Raw genomic sequence first — 19,371 nt, 5'->3', positions numbered from 1 at the left:
GGCCTGGGGACACATAGCCTGGGAGCAGCAGGACGTCTGTGAGGGTATCTCCAGAGAGGCCTGGGCCAGAGGCGCAGAGATGGCGACAAGACTGCATCACAGGGGTGGGCACGATCAGCTAGGAGAGGGTCCAGCATGGAGCCCTGGGCACGCTTGATGCCTAAAGAGGAAGGAGAGGACGGGGCCAAGACATGAGACGGGGCGGGAGAGGGTCAGGAAGGAGGTGGTCCTGGGCTGGCTAGGGGCAGAAGACTAGCAGCTAAGGAGCCTCAAACATGTGGCAGCCGGGAGACCCCAGAATGTGCGGCAAGGGCCGCTTTCCTCGGAGGGGGGTACAATTGGGGAGTGTGGGGAGACATGTAGGCTGAGAACCACCCCGCTGGGAAGGCTGGTAGTGACAAGGAAGAGGACATGGGGACGGAGGCAGGCCCCCGGCGGGGGAGGAGGAGAGGGGGTCTGCAAGTGGCAAAACCTGTGCCGACGCTCAGCATCTAAGGGAGGGAGCCAAGGAGGGACAGAGGTGGCCTGGAGAGACAGACAGACATCCAGGGCAGTGGAGGAAGTGCCCTGGGCAAGGAGAAGGTCCTGGGCCAGCTCGGAGAGGCCAGGAAGGGTGCCCAGGAGGCCAGCTGAGAGGGGGAGGGACAGAGGTTGGAGGGTCTTCAGTGAGGACGGAGTTCATGTGCCAATGATGAGGGCTTGGTGGGGACACAGGCCTGGGAGCTAGAGAGACGGTGGGGAGGCCTCCAGCCGGCCACTCGGCCACTCGGGGGAGGAGGGTGTGAGTAACACCGCAAACCTCCTTAGTTAGAAGATCCTTGCTAGGAATTCTGGCCCAGGAGGGGGAACTGGCTCAGAAGAGGTAGGAACACAGCTTAGAGTTTCCTCCAGGCTAGGATTTGTAGCCCTGGCCCGCTGCCCCCCCTTATACCAATTTGCACACAAAGAATTTTCACTAGAGAACACCCCCCCCATCACACACACACACACACACACACACACACACACAAACACTGCTGCACAAGGTGTCCAAACTCCTGGTCCAGCACAGCCCACATCTGGTTCTGGCCCTGGGTGATGCCCCCAGCAGAGCACCACATGCAGAGAGGCATGTGACAAGCAGATGAGAGGGACACTAACCCAGAGGTTAGAAAAACCTACAACCTTCCCTCTCGCTGACCACAGGGTCAATCAACTCTCCTAGAACAAGTACTTCCCAATCCGTGGCTCTGAGCGGGATAAACTCCAAAGTAAAGCGAACGTGACCTAAACCTAATTTAACGGAGAGTACACAGATGTCCGAGCAGGCCTCTGAGCCCCAAGAAACAAAGGCTGCAGAGCATGCTGGGGAGCCCGGCTTGTAGGGAGCTGCAAATAGCCCTTGTCCTTCCTCCGGAGCAGTGGGGAGGACAGGTGGGGACAGAGCCGGAGGGAGCGCCTGGGAAGTGGCCCCACACGGGGCTGCCCATGAGGGCAGAACCATGGGCAGCTGCCAGTGCCTGAACCATCAAGATTCTAGCTTTGGTCACAGGCTGGGAAGTTGGACAGACGTTTGGAACCATCAGCTCAGAGGACAGACCCCCCCACCCCCCCAACCTCACACACATGCTCAACACTACTCCTTCCTGGCAGACACAGCTCACAGCCAGGTCTGTTTTTTTGTTGCTTGTGGCACAAGGGGGAGAGAAGCGGGAGCTGGTGGCCTAGAAGAACGCACTAAGGGCAGGTGCAGGGCAGCCTTCAGGATCCGCTAGGTCACCCGGAGCTGTGCCAGTCTTGTTCTCGCCCTCCGTGTCCCTCACCCTGCATCTTCAAGCCCACTAACCTCCTGCACATGCTGGTGGAATGGGCCACAGAGAGCCAGCCTGGCTGGGTGCAACCTGGCTAGCAGGGGCTCTACCTGAGGCATGTGCGGGTGGTCTTCAGGAGCCCAGGGCCCCCCTCAGATGGATCTGAGCTTTCTCTGTGCATGTGCAGAGGTGCATTTCCCTGCAGGGAGGGTTCATAGCTTTCCTTAGATTTTCAGAGGGGCTGGGACCCCAAGGAGGATAAAACATTTTTTTTTAGGGAACTAAAACGTGCCACGGAGTAAGGAACAAGGGCTGGGCTCTGGTGGCAGAGGATGAAGCCACATGGCAGTCCTGGACCTGGCAGCTGGGCCGCCCAGTCACGTCCCCAGAGTGGACTCATCCTACACCTTTCTCCCCCTTCACCTGCTCAGGACAGCGGGCCACCCTGCAGCCAGGAGGGTTCACCTCTGTGGTCTGTCCCCCGATCTCCAAATGAGAAGGGAGTATTCATTCAAACTTTAACCAAGGACTTACAAAGGGAGGTTCATGGGGGTCAAGGTGGGCCTTTCGAGGTTTCCTTCCTCCCTGGTAGGAGGTGGCCAAAGCTGACTTCAGAAAAACCAGAAGCAAACACTACCCGCACACGGTGCTGATTCAGCCTTGGGCAGGGGCCAGCACACTTCCCAGCTGGCCCTCCTGGAACCTGGGGGCCGCCCAGCGCACCTGCGCACGAGGACCAGCTGCCCAAACAGACTGGCCAAGGGGTTCCCGGAAGCTTGGAGAATGTGCAGGCATCTGATCCCTCCAGGGTGGGATGGGAGGAGATAGATGGGAAAAGAAGCAAAAGTGTGTGGGTTTGGGATTAAAAAAAAAAAAAGAGCTACATTCTGAGAATTTCAAAGCATGTGCCATCCCTGAGGCTGCCGGGCCACTAAACTAGGCCAAACCCACCCTTCTCAGCCAGTCCATGGTGCTGCTGCCCGATGACCACAGACTGTCTAAACACTTCCAGATGTCCTTGAGGGCCACGCAGGAGACAGCAAGTGCAGTTTGGACAAAATAAAGTGAAAGATCATCTCTTGGGAAAGAGAGGCTATAAATTACAATTATGACTTCCCACCCAGAAGGAGGGAGAAGCCCTGGGGTTGAGGATTAAGGGCGGACGATGGAGTTGCCCTTCCTGAGAGGCAGCCCTCACCCAGTCAAGGAGGCGGACGAGCAATGACACTCCCGGGGCTGACTCTGGTCTCCAAGCTGCAGCCCAGCTCCCACCATCTCCCCTTCCCAAGGTCCAAATGCCATGGGATGGAAACAGGACCAAAATAACCTCGGCCCACGAAATATGCTCAGCCGTCTCCAGGGCCCGGGGCTCCTGTTAACTCCAAGCGGTGACGCAGGCGGTCCCCAGGGCCTTGGCCCACCCTTGGCAATGTGCAACTCCAGGGGATGCCATTCACGGTGCAGACTATATACGAACGGCCACCGCGGCACGCCAGCAGGGGAGGGGAGGGCTATGAGCCACAGCCTTGCAGGCTAACGGGTGGTCAAGTCCTGGGGTGGCCAGTGGCTCTACAACCAGCGTTCCCAGCCATCCGCTCCCGCCTCCAGACCAATAGTCCCATCCCTCACCCCTGATCCCTGGAGCACCTGCAGTCCCCACCATGCCACCATCCATCACGGCTTCCCCAGCACAGTGGGACTCTGAGGGTAAAGGCAGGGCCGTTTCCAGGGGCCCCGACGGAAGCCCTGCAGCTGACACAGGCTGCAGAAGGCCTGCCTGCCCTGGACAAGTGCCTCCTCCTTGCATCTAATTTACTTTACATAAATAAGAAAAATTCACCAGGTAGTGGCTGGAGTGGGGGAAGCGAGTTGCTACATAGTAGAACAGCATATCCTGTATTATACTAATTGGGGTTTTAAGTGATTAAAGGGACATATAGAAGTGTCATAGAATTAAGGGTGACTTTAGTTTCTCCTTTATAATTTTCCAGATTGTATTCAAGAGTCGTGTATGGCTTTTATGATCAGAGAGAGGGCTACGAAGGCAATCAAAGATTATTTTGCCTCAGAGAGACCTTGAACGGAAAGCTCTGCGAGCTCAAGGTGGGATGAAACCGGCCAGGTGCTACAAAGTCAGAGGAAAACGTTGAGATGGGCTGGTGTGGGGCAGCCCTGGTGGCCCAGCGGTTTGGCGCCGCCTTCAGCCCAGGGCGTGATCCTGGAGACCTGGAGACCCAGGATCAAGTCCCATATGGGGCTCCCTGCATGGAGCCTGCTTCTCCCTCTGCCCCTTCTGCGTCTCAACACCCACCCAGAGGACAAGCTATTTTTCAGTGAGGGGATGGTACCAGCATCCTCAGGGAGGTCACCACAATTTCCCCCCACCTCAAGTGACTCAAAGGACGTGTGGCCCCGAATGCACTGGGCCCAGACAATGGCTGGCACCTCCGTGTCTGCATCAGGACGAAGTCAAGGCAGACACCGGAGCTGGCCCACAAACCCACCGAAATCTCCCCCACCGACGCACACTGTGCCAACACAGTTGCCCCCCGGAGGTGCAAAGGACGCAGGGTTTGGGGGGGGACAGGCCTGAGTTCAAGCCGGTTCACTCGGAGCCGAGCTCTGCGGCCGTGGGCATGTTATTCCTCTTCTCTAAGTCCCTGTGCAAAATGAGGACAAGGACATTAACTCCTAGGGGTGTGGTGTCACATGAGAACGAGATAACATGTGCAAAGTGTCCATTTGGGCTGGCCCGGCCAGGTGCTCGCTAGCTGGCAGCTCCTGGTGGCACAAGCAGGGGCCCTCCGCAGACCAGCGCCAGACTCCAAAGGCCCACCCCCATTCCCAAGTCCCCTCCTCCCCTCCATGCCCGGCTGCTGAGGACCCTCCGGGATCACGTACAACAACAGATTTTAAGACGGTGACATTTAAAAAATTTTTAAAGACTTGTTTCGTTCTCTTAAATGAATTTGATTTTTTTTTTTTCTTAGCCAAACCAAAAACAATAAAATTTTACCACCTTAAGAAATCAACTCTTTTCACGTTCCCTTCCGGGGATCTGATTATTTCTGAATAAGAAGAATGTGTGTTTACAGTACCCGTCCTGCACAGCCGAGAACCCAGAAATAACCCAAAAGGCACCCTATGGGACAACACAGAGGTCACCCAGACTATGCACTCACATTCATGAACTTTACCCACGAGTGATGATCTCAGGTCATCACTGAGTACCTGATAACTGTTAGTTTCCACAAATTCTAATAATATAGTTGCCAAGCTCGTGCAGTTTAGAAATAGCAAGTTAGAAGTGGAGGTGGGGTGGGGGTGGGCGAGGTGAAGAGCTGCTTGGACAGGCACTGTGATAACTTGGAGAAGTGACAAGTGACAGTCTATTAACGGAAAGGAAGACAGATAATGATTTTTTTTTTTTAAGTATGCTTTAAGTTACCCAAAAGATGGAGCAGCTGAGGCTATTTCGTGCAGGAGCAAACAGCCTCGGCCCCACCTGCCTGGCCTGTTCCGGAGCAGAACATGGTGATTTGCTCACACAAGGATGGCCCAAATCACACAGAAGAGGTTATATCTGGGACTTCTTCAGGAGGTGGACAAAGGACATTATTTTAGGAAGACATCTATCAAAAATAATTATAATAATAAATGCTGGCATGAATTCTTAATTATCTAGAAAAAGCAGGCCACACAGAATGGCCTGCTCCCTAAGGGTGCTGGGGAACAGCGGGGTTACTGTGCAGACTTCATTTCTTCGTTGTTGTTGGTTTTTTTTTAGGTGAAAATTGCCCTTTGGACTTTCCCACTTTCCCTGGGCCGCATGCGGGGAGCCGAAGGGCTTCCCTGTCTCACAAGGCCCATCAGGCCCAGGCCGGGCATCCAGACAGAAACCTCAGTCCAGCGTCCCCTGGGCTAAACATCTGACAAATGGGTCACCCAGAGCAGGCAATGTCCCCCAGACTGGTCTCCTCTGCGGCCCAAGGACCTACCCCTACTCCAACCCCGTCTGCGTCCCCTCCCCAAACACTCACCTGCCTGCACCTACCTTCCTGAGCCTGGCTCAGCCTGGCTCAGCATGCCGGCTACCTCTCTCTCCCCATCCAGATGCTAACCTGCCTCTTGAAATCCTCCTCACCTGGCAGGCCTCACATGGGGCTCCCCTGGAACGCCCTCCCATCCCTTCCCATCCGCACACCTGCCTCCCCCATGCCGGAGATGGCAAGCTGTGCGCGGAGAGAACCGGCCTGGGCGCTTCCCTACAGTAACAGCACCGTATAGTGGGCACTCAACGAGCTTTTGCTGGCTTTGAAAACCCGTGTCCACACCCCAGCAGATCAGGGGCCCCGCTTTCCAGAGCACGCAGGCCTGTGGGCACCGTCACATGCACGCCTCACCCTTCCCACCGCTTTGGGGGAACTCACACACGATGTGATCTCCCAGAATTAGGAAGGAAGAAAGGAGGTCCAGCTGGGATGGAATTCCCCCTTGCCCAATAAGGATTTTATGCTAATGTTTTTCTCCATAAACTTTAAAAAATAGAAGGACTAAATTTGTCTCTGTCCTGGTGTTCCTGAGAATGGGTGGAACTAGGTGGAAGGGAAAGGGGCCCCTGCCAGCAATTTCCTCTGTGCCTTGCCTCATTGACTTTTTCCTTACTCTTCGTTGTGGCACAAAAAAAAAGGGTGAAGCACAGAAGCATCCAGAAGCCCTAGGTCCTTCTTCCTCCCACTTGACCAGGCAGGAGTCTCCCCCATCCTCGAAGACGACCATGGAAAGCAATGACTGACTCCTCCATTCCTGCACTTAATCTTCAAGTGTGGGGCGCCTGGGTGCTCCGTCGGTCAAGCGTCTGCCTCGGGCTCCCAGGGTCCTGGGTCCTGGGATCGAGGCCTGCATCGGGCTCCCTGCTCAGTGGGGAGTCTGCTTCCTCCTCTGCCCATTCCCCACCCCCCACCCCACCTCTGGCTCGTGATCTCTTGCCCTCTCTCTCTTTCTCTCAAATAAATAAAATCTTCTTTGAAAAAAAAAAAAACTTCAGGGCTGAAAATTCTTCCTGATGTCCAGCTTAAATCCCTCCTGTTCTGAAGGATCTTCTTTCCCGCTTGCAACCATTTTCCCCCTCGGGTCTTAAGTGAACTGAATTCTTTCCAACCGGAGGGGGAAAAAAGAAGGATGAGGAAAAGAGCTCATACCAGTGCCGACTGAAGCCAGTCATCACGAAGGTAGGTGCGAGTGTTTGGGGAGGGGAGGCAGATGGGGTTGGAGTATGGGTAGGTCCTTGGACCACAGAGGAGACCAGTTTGGGGGACATTGCCTGCCCCGGGTGACCCATTTGTCAGATGTTTGGCCCAGGAGACACTGGATATATCTTAGGGATTAGACAGGGGGGCGGTGGGGAGGTACCTGGGCGGCGCAGTTGGTTGAGCGCCCAACTCTTGGTTTCAGCTCAGGTTGTGATCTCAGGGTTGGGAGATCAAGCCCCGCATTAGGTTCTGCGCTCAGCAGAATCTGCTTAAATTTCTCTCTCCCTCGCCCTCTGCCCTCCCCCGCTCTCCCTCAAATAAATAAAAAGATCTTAAAAAGAAAAACACTGAAGGGGCGCATGTGGGGGAGACAGCACGAGAGGCTGCTGGGAAGAGTGTAGAAGAGAACACAGGAAGAGTAAGAAGGGAAGTTTGGGGGTTAACCCTCCTGTCGCAAAACTGCTGGGCACTGACAAGGCCGCTCACAGGTGCTCGGGGTTCAAGCATCCCCCTGTCTGGGGTGCCCCACCCCTCAGCCCGGAAGCACCTAAGCAGCCAAGGGCTGCCCTCCTTCTCAGAGCACTGGCAACAGGTGCCCATTGCCATGGCAACCAGCTCTCCAGGCACCTGGAGACCAGGTCTCACCAGCAAGGGGGCCCCCAGGTGTCCCCTGATGAAGCCCCCTTCCTCCAAAACCAAGGGCTCAGCCAAGCCCTGGGCTGAGACGCACCATCTGGCTACAGGGCGACAGAGAGGCCGGCGTCCCCTGACTTGGGCCGGTCGTCCAGGCCGTCACACAGTCTAGGAGGCTCTGCTTCGGGGCTCCCAGGGCTGAGACGACTCAGCGACACTGGAAGGTGCTCCCTTCTTGACATGTTGCAAGTATGAGTCGGAATATGCCCCACCCATCATCACCCCAGCCCCTCGTCACCTCAGGCCTGTATTCCAGGCCAGCCTCCGCCAATCCAAACCATCAAGCTCACGGCCACCACCACCAGGATAATCTTCAAATACTATTTTTATCTAATCACTCTTCAGTGCCTAAAATAGACTTTGCTCTGGCTTATCAGATCTCATCTAAACCTTCACAGTATTTACACCTCCACACGCTCCAGACTCAGCTCTGGGTCCCCACCATTCCAGCCACGCCAGTCTTGTCGACCAATTGTCCTGTTATGCCAGGTTTTCTCTGCTCGGGTCATCATCATCCCCCTCCCGTGTGTCTTTGCCTTCTGGTTCACATTCAGGTCCGCACCCAGCCGCGCTCTAGTCTGTCACTGTAACTACCTGCATCCCCAGGACGTTGCTGTGAATGACCATCCGGTTGTGAGCTCTAAATTTCTAACTTCACTGCAAACTCCTCAAGCGGGAAGCTTTCTCTTTCCTTGGGCTGTGAGATTCCCCTGTTAGGATGGGCGCTCTCAGAGGACCCACAAGGCAGCTTCCTCCATCAGACTAGGCACTCCCTAGGGACCAGCAGCACAGCTTCCCCATTAGAATTCTCCAGGGACAGGACTGGGGGTGCTACCTCTACACCAGCCCCAGGGCCGCAGCCCCTCCCTGGCTTCTCCACACCACAGCTGTGGCTTCCAAGGCAAGTGGAAGGGTGTAAGTCCAGGGCAGGGCTGGCCACTGGAACTTTCTGCAAAACTGGGGATGTCCTGAGCTGCTCAAAATACTGGCACTAACTGCATGTGGCTCTTGAGCCCTCGAAATGCGACTAGTCTAAAATGAGATCTACTGTAAGCATCAAACAGACACCAGATTTCAAAGACTTAGTAAAGATATAAACTTTGTGGTGATTTTTTTTTATTGATTACATGTTACAATGATAATACTTTGCATATTCTGAGTTAAGTAAAATACAGTGCAAAAAATAAATTTACCAAAAAAATAAAAAATAAATAAATAAACAAATAAATAAATTAATTAATTAATTTACCTGTTTCTTTTCGTTGCTTTGAATGTGGCTGCTAGAAAAATTGCAAACTATACACGTGGCTCACATTATGTATGTTCCTGTTGGACAGGCCAGTCTAGAACGCTTTGAGTATGTTCATCAGCTTGTACCTTTCAATTAAAGTCTCTCTTCGACCTCTGAAGGGTGTCATGAGCATCCCTTCTGAAGTGTGTTCATGACTCACCTTTTTTTCCCCTCTCCATGTTGCTTATTGTAGTAAAAAAACATATTGTGTAAAATGAAATCTGCCCTCTTAACAAATGTTTTATTGGTTTTTATTTTTTTTTAAAGATTTCATTTATTTATTCACGAGAGACACAGAGAGAGAGGCAGAGACACAGGCAGAGGGAGAAGCAGGCTCCCTGCGGGGAACCCGACGTGGGATTCGATCCCAAGACCCCAGGGTCACACCCTGGGCTGAAGGCAGGTACTCAACCGCTGAGCCACCCAGGTGTCCCCTTAACAAATGCTTTAGGTAGGCAGTACAGTATCAGTCACTTTATGCACCTTGTCGTACTCTCATCATTTTTCTTAGTTTTATTTTATCTCGATGCATGCCTCTCTGAAAGATGCCTCAAATTTTCTCTGGGACAAAATGGTATTACAAATGAGTTACTTAACGTAGGCCTCTAGTGCCCTAATGCTGGATCTCTCATCCCTGGTGTCCTTTAGGAAGAACCACCATTGTGACAGTTCCTATATATCGTCCCTTACTACATTCATGATGCTTTGGGCATGAGCTAGTTCACACACTGACCCTATAAGGCAGGCAGGCCAGTCATTAATATTAACAGGCAAGAGAATGCAAGGTCGGGGGGTGAAGCAAAGTGTGCAAAGGCCGTGCCAGGACAAGACCTCAACTCTTGACACACAGACACTCCCCGCTGCGCACACGCAGGCAGGACAGTGGGCACAGTTCAGGAGCAGCAGCGTTCTAGTTACGCTCTCCTTGCCCCTACAGAGAGGCTAGGACAGACTTCAAAAAATGGAAATGTTATGAAAGTAGGAGTAGGTTTCAAAGACAGTTAATAGGTCTAAAATGGGAGCCTGTAGACCTGGGTTCCAGAACCACCTCTACTCCCCAGAAACTGTGCATCCTTGGCTCACAGCTCCTTTCACATCTGTGTGCTTTGGTCTCCTCATCTGCAACATAAGGAGCTGGATGCTTCGAGATGCAGCCGGGTAGGCACCGCTTACCCAGCTAGTGGGAGTGCAGCTCGATCCTTTTGTACAGCAATTTGGCAATATGTGTCAAGAGCCTTTGAAATGTTTAACTCTGACCCAGTAATTCCACTTCTGAGAATCCTAAGGAAATAATCCTAAATAAGGAAAAAGCTTTATGTGCAAGGACCTTCATCTCAGCACTACTTATAACACTAAAATACTGGAAGTGAGCTAATGTCTAATAATAGGAGAATGGCTAAACCGATATGGTAAATCCACTTAATGAAGTTATACAGTTATGTAAAAGAACGAACTGTCAACCAAGAACGTGCTTTCGGCCAAGTGAAGAATCCAGGATATGAAAAGACTGGTACTGTATCACTGTAATTCCATTTTGAAAAGAAAAAAGTTTTCCACCGCTACGGATGCGCACATGCATATACTCACAAAACTTGAAGGAAATTCACCTTATTCCCAACAGTAACTATTCAGAGTGACGGGACACTAGGTGCTTGTTTTCCGTTTTTGGGTTTGTTTGTTTTTTTTTTTCTAGTTTTCTCAGGTTCCAAACATGCATAAATAATTTTTGGAAAAATGTATATAAGAAAGATTCTGATTTTAATTACCTATGACTCCGAATGGTCTGGAGGGGTCAGACAGATGGTGAAGGGGACACTGATGCTAAGCCCAGGCCCACAGCTGGGTTGGTCAGGGAAATGCCAAGCACCTGAGGACTCCTCTGCAGAAAAACCCAAAGCTCAGGAGACAAGGGACCAGCATAATTCACAATCAGGTGGAGAATACATCCCATTGCTCATCCCTCCTCCAAAAAAAAAAAAAAAAAAAAAAGGATCAATTTTGTGGCTATATGTCTGACCACCCTACGTATATCCTGGAGCACATGATTTTCAACCTATGTTCACTGGAGTCCAGTTAGGGGCTGGGATCAAAATAGGGAAGCTGGCCATGGCGGGGGAGACATCCACCTCCGTGGTTATTAACTGTTTGGTCAAGGGACACTTATTTAAGATTTCACTAAGCAAGTGGTGGAAAGATTCAGGTGACTGCTCTTGCAGGTTGGGGAAGAAAGCTGGGACCATCCTGAGTCCTGGCCTTCCTTCTTGGTCAGTGTTCTTCACGTCAGGAACAACACATCCCGACCTTTCCAGCTTTCCTGAGTCTCCGCTGTAACATATAACTAACTACCAAACCAACCCAGAGAACCTGGCCTGTCTCAGAAAAAGCCTTAAAAACACATGAGGGGCCTCAGATGACCACTGGGTGACCTCATGGCACTTGCCCCTTCTGGAATCCTCAGGCAACAGGTGGCCACCCAGGTCACACCTCAGACCGAGCCTGGCCAGGCTAAAGCAGGTCAGGTGGGGGACGGGGGGGCACAGACAAGGGCCGTGCCAAGGCCAAGCCATGTACCAGCCCCTCCAAGAGCAGTGCCGGTGCCTCTCAGGGCTTAAAGAAAGCACAGTTAGGACACAAAAGAGAAGGGCATCCTGCTAAGCTGGATGCTAGATGGGAACCCCTGACCCCCATCTGTCTAAGAGCTGAGATAGGCTGAGGACAAAACAGACCCATGGAGGGTTCAGATAAATTAAGATTGGTTATCAAGGGACACAAAGGATGCCTGGACCACAAGTAGGACCTTTTAAGGTCGATGGCAAGGAGGACAACCCTCCACTCTCCAAACATAAGGCTTGGGCCAGGCCCAGAGGTGGAATGCTGGGGCTGCAGAGCATGGCTCTAACCCAGAGCTACTATTCTTGGGATCGAATCTGGCTGCCTGACAGCACTGGACTGCCAGTAAGTCTGGTGGCAGTGGGGCTGACAATGCTGGCAGGATGCTGGAAGGTGAAGGGGGCCCGGGGGATCCCTGGGTGGCTCAGCGGTTTAGTCCCTGCCTTCAGCCCAGGGCATGGGCCGTTGGGCTCCCTGCATGGAGCCTGCTTCATCCCCTGCCTGTGTCTCTGCCTCTCTCTCTGTCTCTCAAGAATAAATAGATAAAGTCTTTAAAAAAAAATGAAGCGGGCCCTTGCAGCGCAAGCAAGGGTTTGTTCTAACCTCCTCATCCCAGAGCAGAGCAACTCAGAGGACCACGGTTGGGGAAAGCGTTCAGAGAGGACTCCAGTTATACCTACAGTATTTTCTTTCTGGCAAAGAAAACGTACTTATGTCACATTTATTATATAAGCAAAGGCTGACGATAAAAAGTAGGAAAGGAAGCCACGAAAGCATCGCTGGATGCTGATGTGATCGACAATGAAATCAAAGGCACCCGCGCGTCTTGCAGCTTGAGTAGCAGGAGCAGCACAGATGCAGAGCCAGAAAGCCCTGGGTTTGAATTGGGCTTCACCACCTGCGGCATATGGGACCTGGGTCCAGTTTCCTCATCCCTGAGATGGGGGTGACCTAAGATCCGCCCCCCAGCAGAATCACTCTAAGAGCAGTTTAGGCGTGTTCTTGAGAGGCTCAGCGCAGCGAGGAATCGGGTCTTCCCACCATCTTCCTAAGCATGCACCTTCTCCTCCCCATCACGCCCACACCACGGCCAGTGGCAAGAATCAACCAGCATCAGAAAAGCCCCCAAAGGGCTCCTGCTGACTGTGGGATTAGGAATAACCCCGTGAGCCAGCCTTTCCCAGCAGCTGGGTCCCTCCTTCCCCGCTGTCCCCGTCACGGCCTTCCTTCTGTCTCTTCTGCCCTCAATCCCACCTCTCTTTGGAATCCACACCCACCCACAGCCCCTCCTCTGTGAGGTCTCCTCTGACCCCTCCAGCCAGGAGACAGTTCTCTCTCTCTCTCCCACCACCTTTCTGATATGCTGCTTTGATGATCATCAGCTGCAGGAAGGTGTCCATCCTCCTGATGAAGCAAACATTTCGAGTCTGGTTAGTTCATGAGAAAGGAATCCTTCCCTCAGAGAACGTGGAAGCCAGTGAGGAAGAGCAGAGATATGCCCACCCAGGAAACGCCGGAGAAGACAGGGCATCTGATTGCAGAGTACCAGCAGGAGCGGCACAATCAGCAGTTGCATCCGAGTCACAGCCCTGCCCGGGGCCAAGCTCAGAGACGCTACCTGTTGGCCCTGCAGAGGGGCTTTCAAGTGCAGCGTGAATGCGGGATGGCAGGCACCAACCAAGCACCCCACTGCTGAGAACACAGACCCAAACAAAGACACAGATCCCTCTTCCCATAGCCTCTACCCTTGCACAAACACTGCCCCAGACACAGGGAACAGACATGATTATCCTTGAGCCACTGGCCTGTTCAGAGTATCAAGCAGCAGGCCCCCTGGTACCTCTGGCCCTGCCTCACCAGCCCCCGCCCAGGACCTCCCGCTCTGGCCAACAGGCGGGATGGGGCCAGAAGGAGGGAGGTTGGCCCATGTCCCTGCCTGTGTTTGGGGCCTGGTTCCTGCCTTGTCCCATCTCTCCAGCTGTGTTCTGGAGAGAAGAATGTGCTCTCTGCCCAGAACAAACACTCACACAGGCCTCCTGGGTGGGAAGGCAGCTCAGGAAAAGAAGTGGGAGCCTCCACCCCCATCAGACCAGGGCTCCTGGCAGCTCTGTGGGCTGTGTGTGTGTTGGGGTGGGGGTGGGGGTCCCCAGAGCCACTCTGAGTTCAGCACTAGGGGATTTTCAAATCAGATGGAGCACGGAGAGGAAGTCAGAAAACCAGGGCCCACTACCCAGGCACCCTCAGAGGAATCCAGCTGCTCACGGACAAGTCTGAGCGTGAGTCCCCTTGGCCACAAGGGAAGATGACTGACATGCAGATTTCTGTCCTATTCCATCTTCTCATATCCTCTCTTCAATCAGCTCCCAAGAGAAACCCTGCCAGCGTGGCCTGGTAAATGTGTGTTTTGGGGTTTGAGCCCCTACCTCTGGTCTCCTCTGAGCCTCAGCCTGCCTACAGAGCACAGAGAGAACCAGACCTACCCCGCCTGCCTCTGCAGATCCGCTAGGACCAACAGAGATGCCTGGGGGAGGGCAGTGGGGCGCCAGCATGTAGAACCGCTGGGGAGGGTTGCCTGTCGCTACCGCTGCTTTTTGGTTGGAACAGCCCCTGAAAGCAGAGCTGCTTGGTGAAGGCCTGGGGGCCAACCAGTGCTGTCTCCCCGGACCTGTCTTCCCAGCTGCTGGGGTCTCAATTCTGCAACCTAGACACCCAGGCCCTCAGTGGCCCACAGCAGCCCTATCCCTGCATGCTCCTCCCTCAGCCTTTTGGCGAGCCTCTGAGAGCCAGTCCAGAGCCGACAGAGAGGGACAGGTGGACAAGAGTCATCTCAGATCATGGTGTGTCCTCCTTCCAGGTCTTCCCTGCAGAGTCCAGGCAGGCAGAGAAGCTGGGACACCACCTGCGCTCTCCTTTGGGACCCCAGGGAGCTGAGAGGCACAAAGGACCAGTAAGACCCAGCTGAAAACCAGGTCCGTGGCATTTCCCACCGTACCCATCACGTCTTTTTGTTTTTCAGTATTTCAGATGCTTTGACATCTTGCAGCCCAGTCAATTCTTAGAGATAGCAAATGACTTGCCTCTTACCCGCCTGTGAGTCTTTTCCACGCAAACCCACCAATCCAGAGCCCAAACTGCCAAGCACCTCTTCTATCAAGCTCTTGAACGCCCACACTCCAGACCACTAATCCCCTGCCCCAATCACCCCAGGGACAAGTACCAGACTCGGGACAGTCCCTACACCCCAGAGCCCACTGAAATTATCCAAACTAGCCCATCCAAGCCTGCTTACCCTACCTCACCCATTCCATCCTGCAGAAACCCTAACAAACTCTCTCTCCGAGATTCCCCCTTGCTCGGCCTCCTGACCTACTGGAGCGCTTCCCTGGGGGGGGCGGGTAGGGTGAGGGGTGGCAATGGTGTGGGGCCCCCTCCCAGGGAACTGTGGGGAACAACTGATCTTTTCAAGGAAGTCATCTCCCAATCTGCTGGCCTCACCCCTCCTGAGTACTAACAACCCCTACATTTTAAAACACTCCAAACTAGTTCTCTACTCAGTTACAAAGATAATGGTCAGGTACCACCGACCAGCAGGGTGGTGTTTCCATTTGAGTTGGAGGCAGTAAAGGGGAGAGGAAAGGGATTCTTCCTCCTGAAATCATGCTCTTGAGACTCAAGGTTGTTTCCTTTCTGTTTCTCCCATGATCACTCAAATGGCACAAACAATGGTTTAATGAGTACTAACTGCTGTAAAGATGGGAGGGACCAGGACACCCGGGTGACATGGGGTTGAGCAAGCTGGCGTTCCCACCACTCCACCCCGCGGGGCTCCTTATAAGGCTCTTGACAGTGTCCAGGCCCTCTCTCCACCCGCGCCCCATGCCAGCTCCTCTTGGGGATACACAGCCGTCCTCAGGCGGCCCGTCACTCCCACACCCGCCCTACAGGCCAGGCCACGGCTGTTGCTCCTCTTTCTCAGGAAATACAGGACCTCTTCCATCTGGGCACCAGGTCACCCCTTGGTTTGGGATCAAAATTCCTCAATTTGCAGCCATTCACATCCAGGCTTGGGGACATCCTTGGAGCTCAGCCACCACATTTCCCTGAACTGCCTGCTTCTCTGTTCTAGGAATGTGACACCCCCTCAGCTGCTCCTCCCTGCCCGGCTTCATCATCTAGCTCTGTCCACTGGAGCCCTCACGGCCACATACCCAGTCCCACTTGAGACACCCTCACAGCCCCCCCCCCACCTATGAACTCTGCTCCTGGATCCCCCTCTCTTCTCACATCAGCACCCAACACTGGACCTTAGGTTTCTCTGGTCACCAGCAAGCGTGGGCCTGGATGAACAAAATGTGATCTATCCATGTAACTGAATATTATTCAGCCATAAAAAGGAACGACATGTTGATAAATGCTACAACACGGACGAGCCTCAAAGACATTATGCTCCCTGAAAGAAGCCAGACACAAAAAGATACATATCACATGATTTCATTTATATGAAATACCAAAAAATAAAATAAAAAAAAAATAAAAAAATTAAAAAATAAAAAAAGAAATACCAGAGCAGGCAAGTCCATAGTGCCTGGGGGAAGGGGAGCAGAGGAAAGGCTCCTAACGATTCTGGGGGTTGGTCTGGAGGTGACAAAGATGTTTGGGACTACACAGAGGCGGTAGTTGCGCACCACTGTGAACGTACTACACGCTACTGAGCTCATGCGTTTTGGAATGGTTAGCTTCGTGTTGTGCAAATTGCACTTCAATTAAAAAAAAAAAAAGGAGGGACACCTGGGTGGCTCAGTGGTTGAGTATCTGCCTTCAGCTCAGGGTGTGATCCCGGAGTCCCAGGATCGAGTCCCACGTCGGGCTCCCTGTATGGAGCCTGCTTCTCCCTCTGCCTGTGTCTCTGCCTCTCACTCTGTGTCTCTCATGAAAAAAATAAAATCTTAAAAAAAAAAAAAAAAGGAATCAGATTGGATAATCCATCCATTATGTATATGAAGCAGGAAAATTAGTCTATGCGATGTTAAGGGTTTTTATTTTTTCTTTTTTTTATGTTAAGTTTAAAGAAGCCGGCAGACACAAAGTTCTAGCTGTGCAGGCTACATCCACATACGGAAACAGGCTCTCCGGGGGTGTTAGAAAAGACCTCAAGAACTAGCCAGTGTTTTAAGCTTATGGAAGTTTTTTTCTATACAATGGTCTATACAGACAGTGTATACTAGGAGTCCAAGAAGCCAGGTTCCAGTATCCGCCTCCGCCCCTAGCCAGCCTGGGAGACCTTGGTGAAATCCCTCCCCATCTAGACCTCAATTCCCTGTTTTTTTTTGTTTAGTTTTGTTTTTTGTTTTTCGGTTTTTTTTTTAATTCCCTGGTTTTAAGAATGGCTTAACCATGACAAGAGGGCAGCTGAACCAGACCCACTCAGCCCCAATCCCTCCATGCGCCAGGAGGTGCCACGGGGCACCCCTCCCCCAGCACGAGTGACAGTGACTTCCAGTCCCCAGGGAGCGTGCAATAGCTCTAGAAACCCAGGCAGAGCGAGAAAGAAGAGGACAGATGGCCCACACAGTTCTAAGTGTGGCCACGGAGGAAAGTGTCCTTTGAGCCAGGGCCTAAAGGCAGGACCTGGCTTTCTCAGGTGGAGACAATGAGTTCCTGACCACACACCTGTGCAAGCAGCGAGGCTGGGTGAAGGAAGAAGCACCATAAATGCTCACTCGGTTGTCAGTCTGGCGCAACAGTTCTCAGAGAGGGATCCCACCAGTGGGACCTGGCTAGAAACGTGAATTCTTGGGCCCCATCCCAACCCTGTGATTCCAAAAGTCCCGGGGTAGGCAAGCCTGAGCACCTGCTTCGTTCAGCCCCACCCACCGTGCCCCAGCCTCACCCACCTCCAGGGCCCAGCGGGCAGAGCGAGGAACTGCCCCATCCCCTGCTGAGGAGCCCACCTAGCCCGTGGACGGAGGTGAACTTTCCCTGTCTTCACCAGCCCGCTGGCCTGGGGAAGGCCAACACCTAAGGCGGACAGAGCCCCATCAATCCGCCTGCTGCTGCTCCCGCCCTAGCATCTTCCCCTTTCCCTGACCTGAAGCCTGCGCTTCCCGGGCAGTGGCCCCAGAGCCCTGAGGTCCGGGACAGAAGGAAGCGATGGGACCTCCCTCTGCCCCACCCCCCACACACAGCTGGGATCCTATCAGCCCAGCTGGAGGCCCCCATCCGCCCCCAGGGCCCCCTTGAGAGCTGAGAGGATGAAGGAGGGAGAGATGAGGGCTAGAACACAGCTCATCACTCCTAAGGGCGGCAGAGTGACTAGGAGTTTCCTTTCTAGAACTCTCCAGGAAACAGCTCACAAAGGCTCCCTCCAGGGCAGCTCCGCCCCTGGATTGGTTCACCTCCTCTCCTCTTCCTCCTCCTGGAGGGAGCACCCCCACCTCCCAGGTGTCAGAGGACAGCAGGGGCCTATGGCCTGTTTGGGGAGGTTCAGCCCCTATTATTCCAAAGCCCCTGGCCACTCCCTGCAACCCGGCCTGGCTTTGGAATCACACTTCTACCTCCTGCTAGCTGGGTGACCTTTGCGATGTGTGTTTTCTGGAAAAGCAGGATAACAATACCCTCCTCCTTAGAGGGCTGCAGGGAGGATGTACACGTAAGTACACACAGGAAAGGCTCAGTAACAGAAGCTCTTGGAGTCATCACCACTATCACGCCCCATCCTTTATTCAAACTCCTGCAATGGCTAATCGTCACCCACTGGGTAAAGCCCAAATTCCTAGGAACTAGCCACTCTGGCTCCCACTCATCTCCAAACCAGCAGCAACAGGAAGACATTCTTGGTTTGTCAAATATGCCCTCCAACTACCAAGCCCGACCTCCGTGATGGTCCTCGACCCCCATGACCACCCCAGTTCCATCTGTCAGAAGCTCTTCTTGCCTGCCCCGTGGTCCCGTCTCCCCACCCCCAGCAACCCTCTGGGCCTGCAGGTGAGGAGGGCCTGTCATCCATCATGGGGTCCTCTCACAGAGGGCTGAGCAAGTCCAAGAGCAAAACAGATGTTTGGAAAATTGAATGGACTCCTTCCAGGTTCAGAAGTGAAAGCAGAGCCTGAAATCAGCAGAGAGCAAATGTTTGCGGGCGGACCCCCTCCCACTGCTAGTCATTTGTGCTTAGGGCCTGTCCTAGGCAGTCGGGGAGGTCACGTTCTGAGGGACTGTGTCCTCTGAGTTCCCAGCCTGAGACAGAACTCTCCAGAGGCAACAGATGCTGACCCAGCCCCAAGGGGACAGAGGACAAAGGCCTGAGCTTGGCCCAGGAACTCAGCTCCTGCCTGCTCTCCTGAGCCTGCCTCCCACCCCTGGGCTGAGACCCACCCTCCAGAAACACCCCAAGCCCTGGCTCCCATAGAGCACCAACCCAGCACTACAAGCTCAGCCCCAGTCCTATCAGTGAAGCAGGGTGCTCCTGAACTCCCGCTCCGGAGGCCAGGGTAGCACGGAGACCCAGGGACCCAGGCCTCCAGGCCCCATGCTCTGGAACACACACACCTAAGGACAGTGGAACGTAAGGGGACAGCTGGGCTGACATGTCAATACAGGTGAGTGGGTCCATGCAGGGCTTTCTGCCTGTGTTGACTGCACAACAGAGTCCCAGGTGACACACTGCAGCCTTCATCACCTTCTCCATACACAGTCCAGTCGCTGTCCCCACATCCTGAGAGCCCACTTCCCAAAGCCA

At 53.4% G+C, this 19,371-nt stretch overlaps 1 protein-coding gene and 1 long non-coding RNA gene across 4 annotated transcripts in view; one reads left to right on the top strand and one right to left on the bottom strand.

The window, feature by feature from the left end:
- ADCY5 (adenylate cyclase 5) overlaps positions 1–19,371 on the bottom strand; it is a 145,168-nt gene that overhangs the window by 94,747 nt on the left and 31,050 nt on the right. The gene's annotated exons all lie outside the window — the stretch shown is intronic.
- LOC121501073 lies at positions 13,654–16,507 on the top strand. 2 transcript variants are annotated; one of them, XR_005990522.1, is made up of 3 exons: positions 13,654–13,912; positions 14,491–14,605; positions 15,763–16,507. It is a non-coding gene; the product is annotated as an uncharacterized LOC121501073 (long non-coding RNA). The 2 variants fall into 2 exon arrangements; XR_005990516.1 differs by having other exon boundaries at positions 13,654–14,027.

Source organism: Vulpes lagopus, chromosome 1, assembly GCF_018345385.1.
Source record: "Vulpes lagopus strain Blue_001 chromosome 1, ASM1834538v1, whole genome shotgun sequence".
NCBI classification, from domain to species: domain Eukaryota; kingdom Metazoa; phylum Chordata; class Mammalia; order Carnivora; family Canidae; genus Vulpes; species Vulpes lagopus.
Note: the sequence above shows the minus strand (reverse complement) of the source record. Positions and strands in the feature narration are given on the sequence as shown.